The sequence below is a fragment of the Oncorhynchus clarkii genome, chromosome 12 (assembly GCF_045791955.1).
Source record: "Oncorhynchus clarkii lewisi isolate Uvic-CL-2024 chromosome 12, UVic_Ocla_1.0, whole genome shotgun sequence".
NCBI classification, from domain to species: domain Eukaryota; kingdom Metazoa; phylum Chordata; class Actinopteri; order Salmoniformes; family Salmonidae; genus Oncorhynchus; species Oncorhynchus clarkii.
The window spans coordinates 39,200,973-39,217,966 of NC_092158.1; the positions used below are offsets into that span (position 1 = coordinate 39,200,973).

At 42.4% G+C, this 16,994-nt stretch overlaps 1 protein-coding gene across 1 annotated transcript in view; it reads left to right on the forward strand.

The window, feature by feature from the left end:
• The window catches only part of LOC139422027 (vacuolar protein sorting-associated protein 37D-like), a 42,504-nt gene that overhangs the window by 22,439 nt on the left and 3,071 nt on the right, over positions 1–16,994 (forward strand). The window lies entirely within an intron of this gene.

Here is a 16,994-nt window from a genome sequence, read left to right on the forward strand (position 1 = left end):
AATCACAGACAGTGCCACCAGCAAAGCACCCCCACACCATCACATTTCCTCCTCCATGCTTCACAGTGGGAACCACACATAATCCGTTCACCTACTCTGCATCTCACAAAAACACATTTGGACTCATCAGACCATAGGACAGATTTCCACTGGTCTAATATCCATTGCTCATGTTTCTTGGCCCAAGCAAGTCTCTTCTTATTATTGATGTCCTTTAGTAGTGGTTTCTGTGAAGCAATTCGACCATGAAGGCCTGATTCACACAGTCTCTTCTGAACAGTTGATGTTGAGATTTGTCTGTTACTTGAGCTGTTCTTGCCATAATATGGACTTGGTCTTTTACCAAATAGGGCTATCTTCTGTATACCCCCCAACCTTGTCACAGCACAACTGATTAGCTCAAATGCATTAAGAAAGAAAGAAATTCCACAAATTAACTTTGAACAAGGCACACCTGTTAATTGAAACTCATTCCAGGTAACTACCTCATGAAGCTGGTTGAGAGAATGCCAAGAGTGTGCAAAGCTGTCATCAAGGCAAAGGGTGGCTACTTTGAAGAATCTCAAATATATTTTGATTTGTTTAACACTTTTTTGGTTACTACATGATTCCATATGTGTTATTTCATAGTTTTCATGTCTTCACTATTATTCTACAATGTAGGAAATAGTACAAATAAATAATACCCCTTGAATGAGGAGGTGTGTCCAAACTTTAGACTGGTACTGTATACTGGAAGGAGCTACCAAATGTAATTTTTGGTGAGTTTGGACATTTACAAGTGAATGTGAACAAGGTACATTGTGCAAATTAACAAAGTTTTGCAGCGTGTTTGTCTGATGGAAGAACGGTACTGGCTCTGGTTCAGCATGTGTACACGCTGTGTCTGTGTGGAGTCTGGAGTCGCTAGGGCAACAGGCCTGCATGCTCTCCCCTGAAAATGAGGGGGGGGGGGGGGGGGGGGGCAGATGGGCCGAGAATGGAAAGGAGAAAAAAAAGCAAGAAAATCAAGATAGCATTGGCAGCTGTACAGATTTCTCAAACATGGCAGAACGCTAACACTATATCATGTATATCATGTTATCATAACACCCCATCTGCTTATTAATTCAGCCACTTACTTAGATAACTAGCAAGTTAAACTTAGGAGTCACGTTAACAGCGAATTCCGCATTTTTCAACCAGAGAAAAAAGATAAAACGCACAATAAATATCTTGCTTGAATGCAGATCTAAAATGCTTTTTATTAAGCAAAACATTAGGAATTGTAGCTGGCTACATTCTTTCTATGATTAACTTTGCAAATATTATGGCCATGCATTGTTTTTGCAAAAAAGGCCTTGCTTTTTTATTTTTGGTTTTATTTTTTTTAACTTTCACTTAGCTAGCAAATGCAGATAGCTAGTTTAGCCTAGTCAAACACCCGGCTTAAACAGAGCGGGGTGCTATGTTAGCTAGCTAGCTATGGCTATCCCAACACTGGAACTCTTCCAATAAAGGTAAGCTTTTGGTTTGATTAATTTATTGCTATCGGGGCCTGCCTGTGTAACTGCTAAACTGCTTATGCAGCTAGCTAGTTCAGCCAAGTCAAACATCTGACTCAAACAGAGAGGGGTGCTATGTTAACTAGCTGTCTATGGCTATCCAACACAATAACTTTCCCAAGTCAAGGTAAGCTTTTGGTTTTATAAATATATTGCCACCAGGGCCCTTCGGTTTAACGGCTAAACTGCTTTCTGACTGTACACAGCACTGCATGATTTTAGCGGGTTTACTAACATGTTAGTTCTATTAGTTCTAGTTGACTATGACATGACAACGATGTATGCTGTGTGTAGCAGTTAGCGTTCATGATATGAAGTTTTGGCTTGGAAAGGTTTTTTCGCCTGGTTACAGACAGCTGATGTGTTGTGCACTAAAGTCCACAAGCAAAGGGAGAAGGTGAGAGAAGGAGAAGGCATAAATAGTTCAGAGAAGAAATTATATATACAACGAGCAAAGTGATCATGCTGTCTTTATGTGGCTGCTATGAAAGTGAACGGTTTGCTTCTGATCAGGGGTGTATTCATTCCGCCGATTCTGTTGAAAGCGTTTCTTAAACGGAAGCTAAAGGAACAAAACGGCGATAAACATACCTGAATTTGTCCAATAGAAACTCTAATTTGCAACTGTTGGACTAATGATTACACCCTAGATCAGCTAGATGCAGGTAAGAGTCTGCGAGGCTGTATTGAATGTGTCACTGTCCCTAACCTTGATTACTCAAAATTCTTTCAACCTGTGGACCTACGTTTTAAACTTTAATTCATAGGCTAGATTGTAGCAACCTCATGATGGATACCTGGAAAAGTCAAGTATCAAGTAGTAGCCTGAACCTATCGATGTTACATTGAGCTGGGTGAATGGAATATGAATGACAGTCATCCAATATTCTGTAATCATCCTCCCTAATCTTAAACGGCACCACTGCATGTTATATAGACTCAAGAGCACTGGAAAGCACAGCCCAAGAAGCGAAAAGACTATCAGCATACATTAAGGTAAAGGATGATAAACACACACACACACACGTGTGAGAGGCCTCCATTCCTTCACACAGTATGTAGGCCTTAAAGTTGTCATAAAGAGATTGTGAAATAGAGCTTGTGAAATAATTAGCTCAATATCTCATACTGTAAGGAGAAAATAAAAGTCCCAACAAATGTGATATAGTGGTGAGCTATTAAAGCACACACTGTAGGACGTTATCTAGAAGCAAAATCCTCCACCTTTCAACTAGCCCAAAGGTGTAATCTATCTTGCTGGATTTGTCTAAAGAATGCTTTTCATGTTATTTTTAGCTGCAGTGGAGAAACAGCTATGTCGTTAGCTGCTGAAGGCACTGGCTGCTAACTGTGTTGCTGTTGTCAGACTGTGGTAAAGTAAAGATGAAGCCACAGAGTTGCTACACACTCAGCGTCAGTCTGGAGAGCAAGCACTATGCTCTAACCTCCTCTGCTCGCACGCTGTCTCTTTTGATCTGAGAAAACATTCTGTACAAATGACATTGCACAAGATGCTGGTGTGCATTTTCTCTGCCTCATCTACATCCTAAAAGATTTTTGGGAAGTCTCTACCAAATTTGTCATAGGGAGAAATAGATGATGTCAGCACAGTGTATGGTGTTATAAAAGCTTTGAGGAGACAGGGTGACACATTCAGGAAACATGCGTCTCTTTGTGTGAAGCCCATCAAGCTCATTTTATCATCCCCAGTCAAGCGGAGCAGCACCAGTCATCAGTATTTATCTCCACAGACCAAATAACACCCACTGTTATTGACAGGAAGAGTGTGTGTGTGTGTGTGTGTGTGTGTGTGTGTGTGTGTGTGTGTGTGTGTGTGTACGTATGTGTGTGTGTGTGAGGGGGCTTTCGTTTCGCTGTTTGAAGTGGCCTCGGAGCTTGCGTGCTTTGTCTTTTTCATACTGACCTAATTTGAGAGAGAAGACATGTTGGTCTATGTAGGCATCTAAACTGGGCCAGGGTCCTGCAGGGTTATAATTTACTGCTGACCCACTGGCTGATTCTGAACATTCAAATATTCCAAGCCCTGCGAGGCCCCATCTGTGATACTATGACTTATTTTCATGGCATCAGTATGAGCTGATAGGTACAGTACATTACCATTGGAAAATATGAGATTCCTTTGGACACATGGCCTTATTGGTGTCTAGCTGCGGTGCTTCAGGCATACCAGTCAGCAGAAATTCTATCTAATAGCCATTGACGAGACGATGTCAGCTGCAGTTCAGTCATGAAATTGGTCTTCTTTCTGTTGGCTTGCTTGGAGACCTTTATACTGTATGCTTTACTGAAAGAATTGTCCAAGGAAGTTTTCAAAGGATTTCACAAAATGTTCAGTATACTGCATTCTCTTTTTCAAATGTATTATTAATAACCAGTTCATATACAGATTAACATGGGCTTGTTTCTACTGTGTTCAGAGTTTTGTCAGTAAAATCCGTCACCAGATCTACCACTTCAGTGCGGCGGCCAGGATTGGGGAGTAACGGATTACAAAAAATTGTATATGTAATCCGTTACGTTACCAGCAACAATATTGTAGTCAGATTACAGATATTTTTGAAAAACTAGATGGTTACTTCAAGGATTACTTTTAAATTCAGGAAGGATGTTTGCTGAAAAAAACCTTTGACCGCAAAAAAAAAAACTTTTCTCAATGACATTCAATTCAACACTGAAAAAAGCCACAAGTTTAAGTTCCACCTGAATGAGTCTGACCACAAGTCAGAGACCACTATGATGACACACCAAATGGGTTTGTTGGATCACGGGAAAAGAGCAGGAATAGGCTTTTGTAGGCTACAGTCCAAGCTATGTCTTCCAATAGTGCGACTGCTGTCGGCATCCAAAAATTATCCAACTTGAATAAACGCTTGGAGGTAAGGATGACAGCAGTGGTTGTAGTCTACGGTGATACGGATATCACTTATTATTGATATCTACATAGCGCATTGATGTGAATCACACTGCTGCTCTCTCATTAAGCTATTTGCGCCTTAGAGATTGTGGTTGTTGTGGATGGCTGTTCACAAATCTAAATGTGTATTTGAACCCAATAATGGTTGAATTCAAGAAGTTTAACCTGCCTAACCAGTGGACAGTGTGCGAATCCAAGCCTATGGATTAAAAGTTGGGTTTTTATTGCTCAATCTAATTCATGCTGATTTCAAAAATACATCCATAGGCCCAATGGACACATTCTCAAACTCACACACTTTTGATAGACTTAATGGGGCAATCTGTAGTTGCTACATCCATTTTTAGACTTATAAATTATATATATATATACACACACACTATCGTTCAAAAGTTTGGGGTCACTTAGAAATATCCTTGTTTTTGAAAGACAAGCACATTTTTGTCCATTAAAATAACATCAAATTGATCAGAAATACAGTGTAGATATTGTTAATGTTGTAAATTACTATTGTAGCTGTAAACGGCAGATTTTATATGGAATATCTACATAGGCGTACATTATCAGCAACCATCTCTCCTGTGTTCCAATGGCACATTGTGTGATTAAAAGGCTAATTGATCATTAGAAAACCCTTTTGCAATTATGTTAGAACAGCTGAAAACTGTTGTTCTGATTAAAAAATAAATAAAACGGTCCTTCTTTAGACTAGTTGAGTATCTGGAGCATCAGCATTTGTGGGTTCGATTACAGGCTCAAAATGGCCAGAAACAAAGACCTTTCTTCTGAAACACACCAGTCTATTCTTGTTCTGAGAAATTAAGTGTAGTCCATACGAGAAATTGCCAAGAAACTGAAGATCTCATATAACGCTGTATACTACTCCCTTCACAGAAATCAAATCAAATCCAATGTATTTATATAGCCCTTCGTACATCAGCTGATATCTCAAAGTGCTGTACAGAAACCCAGCCTAAAACCCCAAACAGCAAGCAATGCAGGTGTAGAAGCACGGTGGCTAGAACAGCGCAAACTGGCCCTAACCAGAATAGAAAGAGGAGTGGGAGGCCCTGCTGCACAACTGAGCAAGAGGACAAGTACATTAGAATGTATTGTTTGAGAAACAGATCCCTCACAAGTCCTCAACTGGCAGCTTCATTAAATAGTATCCACAAAACACCAGTCTCAACGTCAACAGTGAACAGGAACATCCGGGATGCTGGCCTTCTAGGCAGAGTTCCTCTGTCAAGTGTCTGTGTTCTTTTGCCCATCTTAATCTTTAATTTTTATTGGCCAGTCTGAGATATGGCTTTTTCTTTGCAACTCTGCCTAGATGGCCAGCATCCTGAAGTTGCCTCTCACTGTTGATGTTGAGACTGGTGTTTTGCGTTACTATTTAATGAAGCTGTCAGTTGAGCACTTGTGAGGCGTCTGTTTCTCAAACTAGACACTCTAATGTACTTGTCCTCTTGCCCAGGTGTGCACCGGGGCCTCCCGCTTCTCTTTCTATTCTGGTTAGAGCCAGTTTGCGCTGTTATGGAATTCTAATAGACTTTGGTTTTTAATGGGAAGATATAATTTAATCATGTGTAGTATGTGTAGTATAAAGCGATGGGTTAGAAGATGCATACATAACCAACCACTAAAGTCAAATTTAACATCCATATATGAACAGCTATGTAGACTTTAACATTGATTTATCTTGCAATAGATGTGGTTCAATTGGTAACATAAATGTTTGTCATCTTCTAATACAGTGCCTTGCGAAAGTATTCGGCCCCCTTGAACTTTGCGACCTTTTGCCACATTTCAGGCTTCAAACATAAAGATATAAAACTGTATTTTTTTGTGAAGAATCAACAACAAGTGGGACACAATCATGAAGTGGAACGACATTTATTGGATATTTCAAACTTTTTTAACAAATCAAAAACTGAAAAATTGGGCGTGCAAAATTATTCAGCCCCCTTAAGTTAATACTTTGTAGCACCACCTTTTGCTGCGATTACAGCTGTAAGTCGCTTGGGGTATGTCTCTATCAGTTTTGCACATCGAGAGACTGAAATGTTTTCCCATTCCTCCTTGCAAAACAGCTCGAGCTCAGTGAGGTTGGATGGAGAGCATTTGTGAACAGCAGTTTTCAGTTCTTTCCACAGATTCTCGATTGGATTCAGGTCTGGACTTTGACTTGGCCATTCTAACACCTGGATATGTTTATTTTTGAACCATTTTATTGTAGATTTTGCTTTATCTTATGGATCATTGTCTTGTTGGAAGACAAATCTCCGTCCCAGTCTCAGGTCTTTTGCAGACTCCATCAGGTTTTCTTCCAGAATGGTCCTGTATTTGGCTCCATCCATCTTCCCATCCATTTTAACAATCTTCCCTGTCCCTGCTGAAGAAAAGCAGGCCCAAACCATGATGCTGCCACCACCATGTTTGACAGTGGGGATGGTGTGTTCAGCTGTGTTGCTTTTACGCCAAACATAACGTTTTGCATTGTTGCCAAAAAGTTCAATTTTGGTTTCATCTGACCAGAGCACCTTCTTCCACATGTTTGGTGTGTCTCCCAGGTGGCTTGTGGCAAACTTTAAACAACACTTTTTATGGATATCTTTAAGAAATGGCTTTCTTCTTGCCACTCTTCCATAAAGGCCAGATTTGTGCAATAGACGACTGATTGTTGTCCTATGGACAGAGTCTCCCACCTCAGCTGTAGATCTCTGCAGTTCATCCAGAGTGATCATGGGCCTTTTGGCTGCATCTCTGATCAGTCTTCTCCTTGTATGAGCTGAAAGTTTAGAGGGACGGCCAGGTCTTGGTAGATTTGCAGTGGTCTGATACTCCTTCCATTTCAATATTATCGCTTGCAAAGTGCTCCTTGGGATGTTTAAAGCTTGGGAAATCTTTTTGTATCCAAATCCGGCTTTAAACTTCTTCACAACAGTATCTCGGACCTGCCTGGTGTGTTCCTTGTTCTTCATGATGCTCTCTGCGCTTTTGACGGACCTCTGAGACTATCACAGTGCAGGTGCATTTATACGGAGACTTTATTACACACAGGTGGATTGTATTTATCATCATTAGTCATTTAGGTCAACATTGGATCATTCAGAGATCCCCACTGAACTTCTGGAGAGAGTTTGCTGCACTGAAAGTAAAGGGGCTGAATAATTTTGCACGCCCAATTTTTCAGTTTTTGATTTGTTAAAAAAGTTTGAAATATCCAATAAATGTCGTTCCACTTCATGATTGTGCACCACTTGTTGTTGATTCTTCACAAAAAAATACAGTTTTACATCTTTATGTTTAAAGCCTGAAATGTGGCAAAAGGTCGCAAAGTTCAAGGGGGCCGAATACTTTCGCAAGGCACTGTACCTCTTAAGGGGAAATTGATCTAAAGGTAACGGAATGTAATCAGATTACGTAACTGATTACATTGAGAAAATAACCTACCCAACCCTGGCGGCGACACCCCGGGTCCCGGACCCCATGACAGCACGTGCGCGACACCCACACCGCTCTAATCAAATTTGATTTGTCACATGTTTAGAATACAACAGTTGTAGATTTGACTGTGAAATACTTACTTATGAGCACGTTTAAGTTAAAAAGTTTAAATTTGCTACATTTAAAAAAGGAAATAGTAACACAATAATATAAAAATAACAAGGCTATATGCAAGGAGTAGCGGTACCGAGTCAATGTGCAGGGGTACGAAGTAGTTGTGGTAATATGTACAGTTGAAGTCAGAGATTTACATACACCTTAACCAAATACATTTTAACTCAGTTTTTCACAATTCCTGACATTTTATCCTAGTAAAAATTCCCTGTTTTAGGTCATTTAGGATCACCACTTTTTTTAAGAATGTGAATTGTCAGAATAATAGTAGAGATAATTATTTATTTAATATTTTATTTCTTTCACATTCCCAGAGGGTCAGAAGTTTGCATACAATTAATTCGTATTTGGTAGCATTGCCTTTAAATTGTTTAACTTGGGTCAAATGTTTCGGGTAGCCTTCCACATGCTTCCCACAATAAGTTGGGTGAATTTTGGCCTATTCCTCCTGACAGAGCTGGTGTAACTGAGTCAGGTTTGTAGGCCTCCTTGCTCGCACACGTTTTTTCAGTTCTGCCCACAAATGTTCTACTGGATTGAGGTCAGGGCTTTGTGATGGCCACTCCAATACCTTGACGTTGTTGTCCTTAAGCCATTTTGCCACAACTATGGAAGTATGCTTGGGGTCATTGTCCATTTGGAAGACCTATTTGCGACCAAGCTTTAACTTCCTGACTGTTGTCTTGAGATGTTGCTTCCATATATCCACGTAGTTTTCCTCCCTCATGATTATATCAATTTGTGAAGTGCACCAGTCCCTCTTGCAGCAAAGCACCCCCACAACATGATGCTGCCACCCCCGTGTTTCACAGTTGGGATGGAAGCCCCCCCCTTTTCCTCCAAACATAAGGATGGTCCTTATGGCCAAACAGTTCTATTTTTGTTTCATCAGACCAGAGGACATTTCTCCAAAAAGTACGATATTTTTCCCCATGTGCAGTTGCAAACGGTAGTCTGGCTTTTTTATGGTGGTTTTGGAGCAGTGGCTGCTTCCTTGCTGAGCGCCCTTTCAGGTTATGTCGATATAGGACTCATTTTACTGTGGATATAGATACTATTGTACCTGCTTCCTCCAGCATCTTCACAAGGTCCTTTGCTGTTGTTCTGGGATTGAGTCACACTTTTCGCACCAAAGTACGTTCATCTCTAGGAGACAGAACACATCTCCTTCCTAAGCGATATGATGGCTGCGTGGTCCCAAGGTGTTTATACTTGCGTACTATTGTCTGTTCAGATGAACGTGATACCTTCAGGCGTTTGGAAATTGCTACCAATGATGAACCAGACTTGTGGAGGTCTACAATTTTTATTCTGAGGTCTTGGCTGATTTCGTTTGATTTTCCCATGATGTCAAGCGAAGAGGCACTGAGTTTGAAGGTAGGCCTTGAAATACATCCACATGTACAGTCGTGGCCAAAAGTTTTGAGAATGACACAAATATTAATTTTCACAAAGTCTGCTGCCTCAGTGTCTTTAGATATTTTTACTATTTAATACTGAAGTATAATTACGAGCATTTCATAAGTGTCAAAGGCTTTTATTGACAATTACATGAAGTATGCAAAGAGTCAATATTTGCAGAGTTGACCCTTCTTTTTCAAGACCTCTGCAATCCGCCCTGGCGTGCTGTCAATTCACTTCTGGGCCACATCCTGACTGATGGCAGCCCATTCTTGCATAATCAATGCTTAGAGTTTATCAAAATGTGTGGGTTTTTGTTTTGTCCACCCGCCTCTTGAGGATTGACCACAAGTTCTCAATGGGATTAAGGCCTGGGGAGTTTCCTGGCCATGGACCCAAAATATAGATTTTTTGTTCCCCGAGCCACTTAGTTATCACTTTTGCCTTCTGGTAAGGTGCTCCATCATGCTGGAAAAGGCATTGTTTATCACCAAACTGTTCCTGGATGGTTGGGAGAAGTTGCTCTCGGAGGATGTGTTGGTACCATTCTTTATTCATGGGTGTGTTCTGAGGCAAAATTGTGAGTGCGCCCACACCATTGGCTGAGAAGCAACCCCACACATGAATAGTCTCAGGATGCTTTACTGTTGCCATGACACAGGACTGATGGTGGCGCTTACCTTGTCTTCTCCGGACAAGCTTTTTTCCGGATGCCCCAAACAATTGGAAAGGGGATTCAGATCAGAGAAGATGACTTTACCCCAGTCCTCAGCAGTCCAATTTCTGTACCTTTTGCAGAATATCAGTCTGTCCCTGATGTTTTTCCTGGAGAGAAGTGGCTTCTTTGCTGCCCTTCATGACATCAGGCCATCCTCCAAAAGTCTTTGCCCACTGTGTGTGTAGATGCACTCACACCTGCCTGCTGCCATTCCTGAGCAATCTCTGTACTGGTGGTGCAGCTGAATCAACTTTAGGAGACGGTCCTGGCACTTCAGAACCAGGGATGTTCGATCGGGTTCGAGTCTGGGCTCTGGCTAGGCCACTCAAAGACATTCAGAGACTTGTACCGAAGCCGTTCCTGCGTTGTCTTGGTTGTGTGCTTAGGGTCGTTGCCCTGTTGGAAGGTGAACCTCCGGCCCATTCTGAGGTCCTAAGTACTCTGGAGCAGGTTTTCATCAAGGATCTCTCTGTACTTTGCTTGGTTCATCTTTACCTCGATCCTGACTAGTCTCCCAGTCCCTGCCACTGAAAAACATCCCCACAGCATGATGCTGCCAACACCATGCTTCATCATAGGGATGGTGCCAGGTTTCCTCCAGACGTGACACTTGGCATTCAGGCCAAAGAGTTCAATATTGGTTTCATCAGACCAGAGAATCTTGTTTCTCATGGTCTGAGATTCCTTTAGGTGCCTATTTGCAAATCTCCAAACGGGCTGTCATGTGCCTTTTACTGAGGAATGACTTCCATCTGGCCACTACCATAAATGTCTGATTGATGGAGTGCTGCAGAGATGGTTCTCCTTCTGGAAGGTTCTCCTATCTCCACACAGAAACTCTGGAAGTCTTTCAGAGTGACCATCGGGTTCTTGGTCACCTCCCTGACCGAGGCCCTTCTCCCCCGATTGCTCAGTTTGGCTAGGCAGCCAGCTCTTGGAAGAGTCTTGTCGGTTCCAAACTTCTTCCATTTAAGAACAATGGAGGCCACTGTGTTCTTGGGAACCTTCAATGCTGCAGAAATGTTTTGGTACCCTTCCCCAGATCTGTGCCTCGACACAATCCTGTCTCGGAGCTCTACGGACAATTCATTCGACAATTCATTCTTATATAGACAGGTGTGTGCCTTCCCAAATCATGTCCAATCAATAGAATTTACCACAGGTGGACTCCAATCAAGTTGTAGTAACATCGCAAGGATGGTCAATGGAAATAGAATGCACCTGAGCTCAATTTCGGATCAAATAAAATCAAATCACATTTTATTAGTCAAATGCGCCGAATACAACAAGTGTAGACCCTACAGTGAAATGCTTACTTACAAGCCCCTAACCAACAATGCAGTTAAAAAATACGGATAGGTATAAGAAATAAAAGTAACAAGTAATTAAAGAACAGCAGTAAAATAACAATAGCGAGACTAAACTCAGCAAAAAATACTTAACATGTCTTAACGTGTAAATATTTGTATTAACATAACAAGATTCAACAACTGAGACATAAACTGAACAAGTTCCACAGACATGTGACTAACAGAAATTGAATAATGTGTCCCTGAACAAAGGGAGGTCCAAATCAAAAGTAACAGTCAGTATCTGGTGTTGCCACCAGCTGCATTAAGTACGGCAGTGTATCTCCTCCTCGTGGACTGCACCAGATTTGCCAGTTCTTGCTGTGAGATGTCACCCCTCTCTTCCACCAAGGCACCTGAAAGTTCCCGGACATTTCTGGGGGGAATGGCCCTAGCCCTCACCCTCCGATCCAACAGGTCCCAATGGGATTGAGATCCGGGCTCTTCGCTGGCCATGGCAAAACACTCACATTCCTGTCTTGCAGGAAATAACGCACAGAACGAGCAGTATGGCTGGTGGCATTGTCATGCTGGATGGAGGGTCGTGTCAGGATGAGCCTGCAGGAAAGGTACCACATGAGGGAGGAGGATGTCTTCCCTGTAACGCACAGGGTTGAGATTGCCTGCAATGACAATAAGCTCAGCCCGATGATGTTGTGACACACCGCCCCTGACCATGACGGGCCATCCACCTCCAAATCGATCCGCTCCAGAGTACAGGCCTCGGTGTAACGCTTTGATGATAAACGCAAATCCGACCATCACCCCTGGTGAGACAAAACTGTGACTCATCAGTGAAGAGCTCTTTTTGCCTGTCCTGTCTGGTCCAGCGACAGTGGGTTTGTGCCCATAGGTGACGTTGTTGCCGGTGATGTCTGGTGAGGGAGGACCTGCCTTACAACAAGCCTACAAGCCCTCAATCCAGCCTCTCTCAGCCTATTGCGGACAGTCTGAGCACTGATGGAGGGATTATGCGTTCCTGGTGTAACTCGGGCAGTTGTTGTTGCCATCCTGTACCTGTCCTGCAGGTGTGATGTTCGGATGTACCGATCCTGTGCGGGTGTTGTTACACATGGTCTGCCACTGCGAGGACGATCAGCTGTTCGTCCTGTCTCCTTGTAGCGCTGTCTTAGGTGTCTCACAGTAAGGACATTGCAATTTATTGCCCTGGTCACATCTGCAGTCCTCATGCCTCCTTGCAGCGTGCCTAAGGCACGTTCACACAGATGAGCAGGGACCCTGGGCATCTTTCTTTTGGTGTTTTTCAGAGTCAGTAGAAAGGCCTCTTTAGTGTCCTAATTCTTCATAACTGTGATCTTAATTGAACAAGCATAGGAAACGGTGTATAAACCCTTTACAATGAAGATCTGTGAAGTTATTTGGATTTTTACAAATTATATTTGAAAGACAGGGTCCTGAAAAGGGATGTTTATTTTTTTGCTGAGCTTATTTACAAGGGGGTACCAGAGAGTCAATGTGCTGGGGTACCAGTTAGTTGAGATAATATGTACATGTAGGTAGAATTCATAAAGTGACTATGCATAGATGATAACAACAGAGAGTAGCAGCGGCGTATTAGAGGGGGTGGGGGGTGATGGGCAATGCAAATTGTCTGGGTAGCCATTTGATTAGATTTTCAGGAGTCTTATGGCTTGGGGGTAGAAGGTTGTGTAGGTTGATGAGAGAAAGAAATTATTTAATCCATTTTAGAATAAGGCTGTAATGTAACTAAATGTGGAACAAGTAGGGCTTACATTCATACAGTTACAGGCTGTGTCACATTTCTATAGCTCCTGTATATTGGAGCAAACGGCTATCTTGTTTGGCTCTTAAGTGAAAGGTTAGTAGTTCAAGCCCACCCAGGGATGGGTAGCTTTCGTGAGTAGACCATTGCTTCAGATAAGAGGGGCAGTTAACTGACCATATCTTGTTTTCTGAAAACAGTGGGGAGCAAAATTCTCAATCCTCTGCTGTGAGTGTCAGCGTTCCAAATGCCGCTCCCAGAGGCTTGATTTGATTTATTAGGATCCCCATTTGCCTATGCCCTTAAGCCAGCTAGTCTGAGGTTGGTGTTGCTCTGCCCCCCTCCCCCATTCCGCCTGAGGAGGACCTGGTAATGCTATTGTTTTAGCCAGTTATCCTCTAGGCCTGCTGAATTAAATGCAGCTGCTCCTGGTGTGTTTGTTTGGCTGTCTGTCGCCTTCCATTACACCCCCAACAACTGGAGCACAGGGTCATGCACATGGCACGCCTCGCCTCACCATTTTCCCTTCATGCATGCGTGGTTCTCACGTATATGAAGGTACATGTTCACGCAGCTCTTGCCAGTAGAGGCCTTACTGTTGCTTTGGATTATTCATGTTCAAACAATGGAGAGACATGAACGGGGTGGGTAGGGGCAGAGTTGTGATGGGCTTGTTGTTGGAACGTCCACTATGGTTTGTTGTTTTATGTGTGAACCCACTGCCTGTGGTGCTCAGAATGAACCATTATCATGCTAAAATGCATTACCATTGTTTGACTGAAGTGACTTGTTGGCTCATTAAAGGGAACAGCTTGTGGAGACACGTTCAACTAAAACTGGTATAAACACCAGTCAATGAATCAATCAAATGTATTTTTAAAGCCTTTTTTTACATAAGCAGATGTCACAAAATACTATACTGAAACCCAGCCTATAAAACCCCAAATTGGAAGCAATGCAGATGTAGAGGTGCGGTGGCTAGGAAAAACTCCCTAGAAAGGCAGGAAACTAGGAAGAAACCTAGAGAGGAACCAGAATCTAAGGTGGACTGGGGACAGCCAGGAGTCATCAGGCCATGTAGTCCGGGAGGGGAGGTAGAGATGATTATATATTTTTTAGCCTTTTTCTCCACAATTTCCTCGTATCCAATTGGTAGTTACAGTCTTGTCTCATCATTGCAACTCCCATACGGACTCGAGAGAGAGAGAGGCAAAGGTCGAGAGCCGTTCGTCCTCTGAAACAAAAACCAACCAAGCTGCACTGCTTCTTGACACAATGCCCACTTAACCCGGAAGCCAGCTGCACCAATGTGTCGGGGGAAACACTGTACACCTGGTTGTACTGCTAACCTACAAAACATTACATGGCTCGTCACTACCTATCTCTCCAATTTGGTCCTGCTGTACATACCTACACAAACTCTAAGGTCACAAGACGCAGGCCTCCTTATTGTCCTTAGAATTTCTAAGCAAACTGCTGGAGGTAGGGCTTTCTCCTACAGAGCTCAATTTATCTTCGGACGGGGCCACAGTGTCCCCCGACCCACCCCTGTCTCAGTCTACAGTATCTATGCTGCAATAGTCTATGTGCTGGGGGGCTAGGGTCAGTCTGTTATATCTGGTGTAATTCTCCTGTCTTATCAGGTGTCCTGTGTGAATTTAAGTATGCTGGACGCTCGAGTGGTGCAGTGGTCTAAGGCACTGCATCGCAGTGCTAGCTGTGCCACTAGAGATTCTGGGTTCGAGTCCAAGCTCTGTCGCAGCCGGCTGCGACCGGGAGACCCATGGGGCGGCGCACAATTGGCCTAGCGTCGTCCGGGTTAGGGGAGGGTTTGACCCGGCAGGGATGTCCTTGTCCCATCGCACACTAGCGACTCCTACGGCTTGCTGGGCGCAGTGCACGCTGACACGGTCGCCAGGTGTACAGTGTTTCCTCCGACACAATGGTGCGGCTGCCTTCCGGGTTAAGTGGGTATTGTGTCAAGAAGCATTGCGGCTTGGTTGGGTTGTGTTTCGGAGGACGCACGGCTCTCAAACTTCGCCTCGGAGTTGCAGCGATGAGACAAGACTGTAACTACCAACTGGATATCACGAAATTGGGGAGAAAATTTAAAAAAAATGACAAATGGATACATGACAAACCAGTTATAATTTAAAAAAATAATGTATTTAATTAGAAACAACAATGCTATTAATAACATATTTATAAGCTTCTATGAAAATCTTTATAAATCAGAATTAAATAATAGTTGGACTGATCCTACTATCATGTTTCAGGTAAGACCCAGATGCAGACAATGTCGAAGTAACAATAGTTTATTAAATCAAACAGGGGCAGGCAAAAGGCAGGTCAATGGCAGGCAGAGGTCTGTAATCCAGAATGGTGGGGCAACAATGAAGAGGTGAAAAAAAGAAAAAGAAAAAGCCATATCTCAGACTGGCCAATAAAAATAAAATATTAAGATGGGCAAAATAACACAGACACTGGACAGAGGAACTCTGCCTAGAAGTCCAGCATCCCGGAGGCGCCTGTTCACTGTTGACGTTGATCTTCAGTTTCTTGGAAATTTCCCGCATGGAATACCCTTCATTTCTCAGAACAAGAATTAGTCTGGTGAGTTTCAGAAGAAAGGTCTTTGTTTCTGGCCATTTTGAGCCTGTAATCGAACCCACAAATGCTGATGCTCCAGATACTCAACTAGTCTAAAGAAGGCCAGTTTTATTGCCTCTTTAATCAGAACAACAGTTTTCAGCTCGGCTAACATAATTGCAAAAGGGTTTCCTAATGATCAATTAGCCTTTTAAAATGATAAACTTGGATTAGCTCACACAATGTGCCAATAGGAAAAAAAAAGAACATAGGAGTGATGGTTGCTGATAATGGGCCTCTGTACACCTATGTTGATATTCCATAAAAAATCAGCCGTTTTCAGCTAAAATAGTCATTTACAACATTAACAATGTCTACACTGTATTTCTGATCAATTTGATGTTATTTTAATGGACAAAAAATTAGCTTTTCTTTCAAAAACAATGACATTTCTAAGTGACCCCAAACTTTTAAACAGTAGTGTATATTTAAAAACATTTTCCTTAGTATAATATTTTGAAAGTGCTAATGTCTTGAGTGCACAGTTCAACGTTTGGATGCTGGAATTATATTGTAGTGGACATACATGCGCAGGTAGCATACTTTTGAAGTGATTTGTTGTTCAATAAGATTACGTGATGTTCATGCCAAAATAAAAAAGCGAATAAAAAAAATGATTATATGATGTCTTTACTATTAGGCCCAGAAAATGTTTAGGTTCCATTAAGAAAATAGAGACCCCCGAATTTCATTGTTTAATTCGTACTCTGCCTACCGATGACACGGCAAACATTATTCAATGGAGGTGGAACCTTGATGTGTGGACGCCTCTCTCATGGGTTGGTTGACAGACTGAGACAGAAGCGACTGGTTCTTCTTCTGCTGAACAAACCTCAATGTTTTGAAATGTTTGCTCACAGGCAACGTTTGCAGCTCCCTAGCCCCTCTCTCCGAGCCCAAAAAAAATGTCCACCCACCATCTCCCTTTACAACCCTAAAGGTTCTTTGTGTTTTAAAATGATTTAATCTCTCCTGGTTTCTCATTGACTGAACCACCCTCAGTCTTGAGCTAGACATAAGTCACTCTTTT